The sequence below is a fragment of the Schistocerca gregaria genome, chromosome 2 (assembly GCF_023897955.1).
Source record: "Schistocerca gregaria isolate iqSchGreg1 chromosome 2, iqSchGreg1.2, whole genome shotgun sequence".
Lineage (NCBI taxonomy): Eukaryota > Metazoa > Arthropoda > Insecta > Orthoptera > Acrididae > Schistocerca > Schistocerca gregaria.
In genome coordinates, this window is record NC_064921.1 from 916,500,971 (window position 1) to 916,509,778 (window position 8,808).

Consider the following 8,808-nt stretch of genomic DNA (forward strand, 5'->3'; position numbering starts at 1 on the left):
AGCACATGTAAGTCAAACGTTGCTCACACAGGATGCGACAAGCAACTGTGGTAATAGCATAATGATCGAAATGTTCCAATTACACATCAAGAGTACAGACGCATTAGCTGTTTATTACAAATTTCTTTCGAAACGGTAAATGCACCACAATATTATAACATGTAGCAGAAGCAAGGAGTATCTCTGGATACAATAGGGACGACACCACTGATGCTAAATGTAAACACAAGGTGCACTCTGTGGGGTCTTGGGCGTACCGTACGTCGAGCAGTGATGGCTCGGAAGGAACACCACCAGTAACCATGGTTACTGTATGAAGGAGATTGTTATGTTCCAATCACACAATAAATATTGGCCTGTTATTTCAGCCTGACTCGGAACATAATATGTGTCATGATATTATTGTGTGCAGTATAAAATAATAAGTATATTAGATACAACAGAAACGCTAGTCACTATGCCAATGAGAGTACACCTAGATATAAAGTACCATCTATAGGGACTTACACGAAGGGTGTGCAAAGTAAAAACAGCTCGACAAGGGACGCAAGCAGTAACGAAGGGAACGCTATACACACTGACGTGTTCCCATCGTCAGTCGCAGTATACAGGTACACTGGCCCGTCATTGCCGGCTGGTGTGGCCAAGCGGTAGTGGGCGCTTCAGTCTGGAACCGCGCGACGGCTACGGTCGCAGGTTCGAATCCTGCCTCGGTCATGGATGTGTGTGATGTCTTTAGGTTAGTTAGGTTTAAGTAGTTCTAAGTTCTAGAGGACTGATGACATCAAATATTAATTCCCATAGTGCTCAGAGCCATTTGAACAATTTGGCCATTCCTTGACGATATGCGTTTTGGTGGAAAGAATGGTCAGGATTTGATCCACATTAATAATTATGAAATTTGCACCAGGGTATAAAGAGGTAAGAGAGGAGGAGGAAGCTCTGGCCCTTGAAGTGGAAGCCATAGTGGACACTTTCACTAAAATATCAGATTGAAAAACGGAAAACCGCTACAGTAGCAGTGCGAACTGGAGTGGGTAGCAATGAGAGGCCCCATCAACAAAGATAATATTATTACTTCAATTGTATCGAAATAACCAACAGTCATCGGAGTGATTAACTGCGAGCAGTTTTGCATAGACTGCAATGATCGTAAAAATTAATGCAAAGATAACGAACTTTCTATACGTAAGGAACTGAATGTGATATTGAAAGAATGTGTAGGCATTGTTGAAGCAACAACGTATCAGGAGGGTACTAGAAGTGCACTTGCGCCGAAAATAGCACAGTATCTCGTTGTGACAAAGAAGACTATCAAATAGTAAAGTCGAAATATATATCATAGGGAATGGCTAAAGGAACTCGGTCAAATGCATGATGGGTTAGAGCAATGGAAGAGAGTGAAGAAAGTAAGATTTTGTGGGAAGAGTGCTCAGGATATCAAGCATGTTAATACATATGAAATGTGTAAAATGAAAGGGGCTAGAAGTTTGAGACAGATGTTGCATAGTGAGTATTGGTGAGTATTAGTGAATATAAAGAAGAGGATAATGCACCAGTGGGCCGATCAATCAAGACGCAATTAATACCACACAGGAACGTAACGAAGTCGATGGATCTATGCAGAATGCCCGATACTGAGGTGTGGGACAAGAATGTGTAACTTTCGATAGTCAGAAAGTGAAACAGAAAGTTGCAATAGACACGATGTCAGACTGGATGCATTAGGTTCGAATGCAACTGATGAGACAATGTCACTGTTGTTGCGTTAAAAACATAAAAAAGTCTTGTATCAATTAAAAGTAAGATGTAGCGAAATGCAGTAAAAACATTCCGGATAATGTGTTGTACAGAGTGATTCGAAGTAGAACAAGACTTGTTATGGGAAGGTAAAGCTAGTGAATCAGAGCAGTGTGTACAAGCAACGATTTCTACAGAAAATTATGGAATGGAAAATAAAGTTTTAACAGATAATGGTGGTCAAAATAGTGTTCTATTTCAGCCCTTTAACGAACCCATTAAAAGAGAATAATATGTAGCTGAGGTGCCTGTTACGAGTGTGAAGTTAATAGATGCTACCGGTGTTTGTAGCAAACCTATTAGGCTTCACGTTTTGATACTTTTTACATTAAAGATGTTAAATTCGAACGTGACTTTTTAGTAGTACCTCAAATGAGTACTGAATTTACTGTGAATATGGGCTGGTTGAAGGCACATCCAGATAATGTTAGAGACAGTCGCATGTTAGGAAGGCACATTCCGCATAAATTATAAAGTGTGAAAGCTATAAATAAAAAGATGTAGAAAAAACCTAGATGCGCACGTAAGCCATAAGCACAGAATGTGGGACAATTGTGTGCACAAAATTACGAAATTTCGGAACTCAGGATTAGTTTTGACGAATCTTTCAAAGCTGAGAGCGTTCGTTGCCCTTCAGGTGGACAAACCACTTGGTACAAGAGCAGGAATGGTTAGAGTCAACGATGCCTAAGAATAATTGTAAATGACTACAAGATTTGGATTTATATTTGTATACATCTATATTGATTAAATTTTGAGATAATTGACACCTAAGCAGGCCATGAACAGGGTTTGGAAAAAGCAGGCAAATTATTACTGTGATGGTGATTCTAGTAGCCATGAAAACAAAATAATTTCTGTTTTATTTTTGTACACTGTAATAAATAAACTGAACTATATAGTGATTATTGATAAAGTTTATTAAATTTAGAAGAATTATTGTATGTGTGAAAAATAAATGCCAAGACCCTGAGAATTTTATTTAACTTGCAAATAGAATGAAATTGATAGACATTCATTATAATACAAAAAAATTTATTCCCTAGTAAAGAAATTGGAAAGTGGATGAAAATGCATATGAAGATGTTGAGCAAAGAGACAAGGATAACATGCAGATACAAAGATAGAAGCTGTGGATGCAGTGCATCATACAGTGCAAAACTAATCACTTATCTTTAAAGGAAAAGTAGATTTAAATGAAGTGTAAAAATCTGTGTGAACTTGTTATTGTAAAAGAAAATATGATCTAAAGTCTGACCAATTAACATTAGAATTTTAGATAATGTTTGTACCATTTTATGAGGACACTGATCAATAGAATATTTTTAATCTTAAATTTGCTACACAAGTATTTCTATCGTAAGCAAAAGGACAATGATTTTCTCTATGTCTTTACATGAGGATATACAGAATGTTGCATTTGTAAGCAGTCGCTATGACAGTTACATTTAGGATCTTAGAGATATTGTTATTGTTCTTTTCTCTATGTATGTACCTCTTTATGTGACAAAGTATTACAAATGCTGAAAACTTTCATGTTTCATGATGCCCTTCTTAAATGCGTTGTTTAGTGATTACCAAAGAAGTTTCTTGTTTTGATTGACATGTGAAGCATGCTTAACACTCTGTTGAATTTTTGGACATTTCGATGAGTATTTATTGGTCAATTTGGGACATCGAAATGTGGGACACATTTAACACTACAACACATTACCTCGTAATTACCAGTTATTGAGTTCTGTGATCTGATGTAATTTTGATGATGTGTACAAACTTAGTTTCTTTTATCAATGTTCATTATTTACAAAGCCATAACGTAATCATGAAAAATCGTTTATGAATAATATTGTACAACTTTGTGACACAAACAGTGACAAGGTGAATCGAACGAAAATGTTTCAGATATGGTAATAATATCGTAGGATGATAGGCGAAAGGCACAGAGTAGTTACAAGTCATTAACGGTGAAGTATGATTGCAGTGTGACGTCACTCGGGGACATAGTGGAGTGGTAGTGTCGAAATAGTATTTTAAGTGCGGCAAGGCATTGTAAATGGATAAGTGAGACGTATCTGGTCACATTACCAAATATGCAAGGAAAATTGGTAAATAAAGTGTTGACACAATTACTAGATGCTACTCGTTGTCGAAGAAGAGCCTGTTGCTGAAACATCTGCATCTCGTCTCAATGAGACATCCAGCCAGTTAGCTGTTTAGTTATGTGTACGGCTTACCAGCATCATTGTTGCGTTATTCTGAACATTATAGTGTTTTTGTTGAACTGTTATTATCTTGAGTGTTGCCTACTACCCACTTCACTAATAATCAGTAGTTCCCAAACCTTTAACCATTATTGCTGAGTAAACCATAAGTGGAAAACATAATATTAATTCTGCTGAGATAAATTTTATTACATTTGCCATTTATTCTAAAATCAGTCAGTTCATGAAACCAGAGGCAGTAATAATTAACTTAAGTTCATTGCGCATTTATTGCTCATACTGCATCTTATCAGCAACTAACTACAAGCCGTGTAAATTGAAATTAACTCCAAATTACTGTAAAGTCAAGTTAATATTAAATTTGGACGAAACCGGTTATTATAAATTTGTTTTGTGTTAGCAAATATTTCATCTGTTTTTGATAATCATTAATTGGTTTTGCTGAAGTACTTATTCTTGGTTAACGGAATTATTACAAACATATCTGTAGTAGCTACTATAAATTAGGCATTAGTCTTAGGCATTTGCTTCGCAAAAACCTGACAACCAACAGATTTACAGTGAGCAATGTTACTCAGTACATTTTGTATTATGTGCTGGTAGTCGGTAATCAGCATTGTGATTTATTAATTATAAAGAATTTTAATTGGGGGATAATGAACATAAATCCTACATGGCTTCTCCATTCAACTCTGCAAGTCTGCATTTCCATTTCCGCTACGGCTTATCTACACAATGGTGATTATTTACGTGATTTCAGTTTCACTTACGTATGTTCAGTTTCAGTTTAATAATAAACAGTTATTAACTTTGCTCACTACTGGGGTGATGACCGTAACTGATCATTCCGTTTTCAAATTTCATAGTTTCAGCTATATATACAAAATTATAGGTAACTACCCAGCGTAATTTAAATCAATACAAAAATTCTTTCCAATAGTAATCGTGAAAGGTAAGCATCTATGTGATTGTGATTAGGTTATGATCATGCTTGTATCATTAGCATTATTCTTCATAATCGATGACATTTTCGTTAATTTTGGAAAATTACGTCCTGTAGGAGCGGCTTTGGTAAGCAGAGTAAGACTTTTTTTCTCCGCCAATTTCGTTTGAGCAAATGAGGAAATCGATGTGGGATATAGTAAAATATTCCCACTTCAGCCTCTATAGTTTGATGAAACTGCGATAGGTCCGGATGCTATATCGTAGCTTTCGAAATGGCATGTGTAACGGAGGTACGGTGTAAGCAGAGAACTATTTTTGAGTTTTTTTTGGCGGAAAACCAGAGCATCGCGTATATTCATAGGCACTTGAATGATGTCTCCAGAAAACTGGCATTGAACAAAACCACGCTGAGTCGTTGGCCGTGGCGTCTCTCATCATTGGAACAAACTTGCACAAACCTGTTAGACCTCCCACGTGCTGGCCGGGTGTACACAGCTGTGACCCTTGCAACGTTAGAGGGTGCGGACACTCTCATTCGAGATTAGCACCGGATCAAAATTATAAAATCTCGCTGCTCAACTGGACGTCTCTGTTGGTAGCCCTGACACACTCGTACACCCATTGGAGGTGCTTAGAGTTGTGTGTGTGTGCTAGACTCCTCGCCGCGAGGCTAATCTTAACAATTTTTTGCCAGACATCGTCACAGATGATGAAAAATAGCTTCATCACTTCAACTGGAAACAAGAAGGCAATTCCTCATCCATCCTACAGCCTAGATCTCGCACTTTCCTACTTGCATCTGTCTGGTCCAATGAACGATGAACACTGCGAGAAGCAGTACTTGGATGATGGGGAGATTATTGATGTATCAAGACACTGGCTTCGACATCGACCAGTAGAGAGGTACGATGAGAGCAAAAGGCCCTTCAAGTAAGAAGGAGTAAGTCTGTCGCACTGAACGGAGATTATTTTGGAAAACAGGGTTTTGTAGCCAAAAGAGAGGGGAATAATATGGTGTATTGGAATCCTGAATAAAATCAACCTACTCTTAGGAGAAGAAAATCTGTAGCATTACTTACTGAACACCTCTCGTAATTCCCGAAGAGCGAATAGTGTGAGTAGGTTAAACACCAAACTGTTGTATGATGATGGATAACTAAGTCATTTAACTGAAAGCTTGTTCCTTCAACGTCGAATAACATGCTCTATAAGTAACATGTCCGGTTCGGTAGGTAAGACTTTTCAAACGCAGTCTTGTATTAAAAGGAGCGGAGAGCAATATCTTTTTCCACGTTAAAGACAAACAGACAAACTCTTCACAGGCTTTTGTTTCTAAAGTATGATGTAAGTACTCTCCACGTCAACCACCCTTTGTCATCTACTGTGCAAATTTTCAATGATAGACAGATAGAAATCAACTGGTTTTTGAGGAAAATACTTGGAGATGGCATTTTGGATATTTTCGAATGTTTTACCGATTAGAAAATGTTGCAACCATCGGACTGAATGCCAGTCCAATGGCGCACAAACGGGCAAGATTGGTGGGTGAGGCAATAACTCCCACCCTAATTCATTAAATTTTTCCATAGTTTGTTTTGTGCAGGGCGATCTTGCATGAACGTGCTGGAGAATAATGCCTTTTCCGTTGCCAGTTGCTGGGCCCTTTTCAGTTCTAGATTGATTTACACGATCCAGTTGTTCATTATAAAAGTCTGCATTTACAGTTTGTCCAGGCTTCAATAATTCAAAATCTTGGATGGTCGAACAATACTTTTTAAGAGGGTCTGAAAGTTACTCGATTAACTGATGTGGATTTGCTTCCACTTCTGTCCTTAATATGTGATTGTCTAAAGTTTTAGGTCTAATGTACTTGGATAAACATCGCACATGTTTTTGGTAGCAATTTTAGCGTTGACACTCTTGCGAAACTCTGAAAGCTCAAGTGATTCTTCTGGTAATTGGCTGGCAATTTCATTATAAATTGAAAAAAACAAAATAGGATTTAATCATTGACAACAAGAAAGAGGGAAGCCTTAAGGTAAACGGGTCCCGGCCTCCCATTCTGCAGTGAACGACCGTCGCAGGTAGCAAGAGAACCGCACCGGAAATGACCCCGCAGAAGTTCTTAGGTGTTGGCGCGTCAGGTACATATAGTGTGTGCCCGCGACGTCGGCACAAGTCCACCATCCGCAATGAAGGGTGAGACTTTGGCAACGCCACCCACTCGTGCTGGCGAAATGCCAGAAAAATCATCAGACGAACGTCAGCTGAAGAACCTGAGACAGAAGCCAGTAGGCAGTTTGCCAACAAGTGGCCACGAAAACCTTAACAATTTTGATTTAGTTATTTATGAATTTAATAAATCACTCTAACCTTAAAATGTCTTTGGGATGGATTTAAACTTCACAATGTACTGATAAGCGAGAAATGAATATAGGCGTCCCTCGTAACGAGTGGGTGGTGTGGTGGTGTTGTCTCCTAATGTTATGAAATGTGCAAGAAATCAACTACACTGAATTTGTGCTTACGGGGACCAGTCATTTTAAACTATTACATACTGTAATTTGAAACTCATTAGTGTGAGAATCAATAGGTCTCATTCTTCAAATATTATGTTTAGTTGGGTTATACTCTCCAGTTTTTTGTGGGAGAATATCTAACCATCTGTATATTCCCTGAAGATTAAATCACATCCACATTTATTTTTTATCATTCTGTTCAAACACTCCACAATACACACTTTCATGTCAGAATATGTTGCGTATTCGTGTAAACTGTATCACTTCCTTACCATCTAGAAATACCTACCACAAAATTCGCCTCCATGGTCGGTTTGAAGGTTTTCTGAGCAGCGATTCACCCCTGTCTGCAACAGTTGCTCAGACACCTGTTTAACTTCCTTCGCAGTCTTTATTTTTGTATGTAGGGCTGAGATGAATTTGGGATATGTATCTATAACCATCAAAACATGTTTGAATCCTGTATATGCTCCTGAATATTCACTCATATCTACGAGATTTGCTTGCTGTAAGTCATCCAAACCTTGTATTATGATATATCTATGCGGGAAAATTTTGAGAGCCACTTCGTGGTCTTCTGGGACCACCATCTCTGTTATTATCTCCGTAATTATCATTTGATAGTGGATCTTTCTCGAAGCCTTGAAATTAATGAAATGATTTCATTCATCTGAACTTTATTCCCTATTGCAGATGATCCTGTGAGCAGTTGTAGCCGTTCTATTATTTTGTTGGGATCATCAAAATACATATACTTTAGATTGGGTAGAGTGTTCATTCTTTTATGCTGAACGGCAATGCTTTGACCCACACAGTGTACACTGGCCAACGCAAAACTAAAAATATTTCTCTATTTTCCAATGTTTGAGCTTTTTATTCATACTTTTAGGGTGTTGTTTTGTGTATTTGCCTAAGTCTTACATAATATTTCAGCTTATTTATGTATCTCTTTTGGCAAAACCTTTTAAAAGTTTTAAAAGTTTTCAAGATTACTATTTCCACTAAAACACATTCCTTATCCCAACCTGTATTGCATGCTTGGTTAAATGTATAAGCTGCTTTCCCAGCATATACAATTGATCCCTCCTTTTTTTTTGTCATCAGTCCACTGACTGGTTTGATGCAGCCTGCCACGACTTCCTTTCCTGTGCCAACCTCTTCATCTCAGAGTAGCACTTGCAACCTACGTCCTCAATTATTTGCTTGACGTATTCCAATCTCTGTCTTCCTCTACAGTTCTTGCTCTCTATAGCTCCCTCTAGTACCATGGAAGTCATTCCCTCATGTCTTGGCAGATGTCCTATCATCCTGTACCTTCTCCT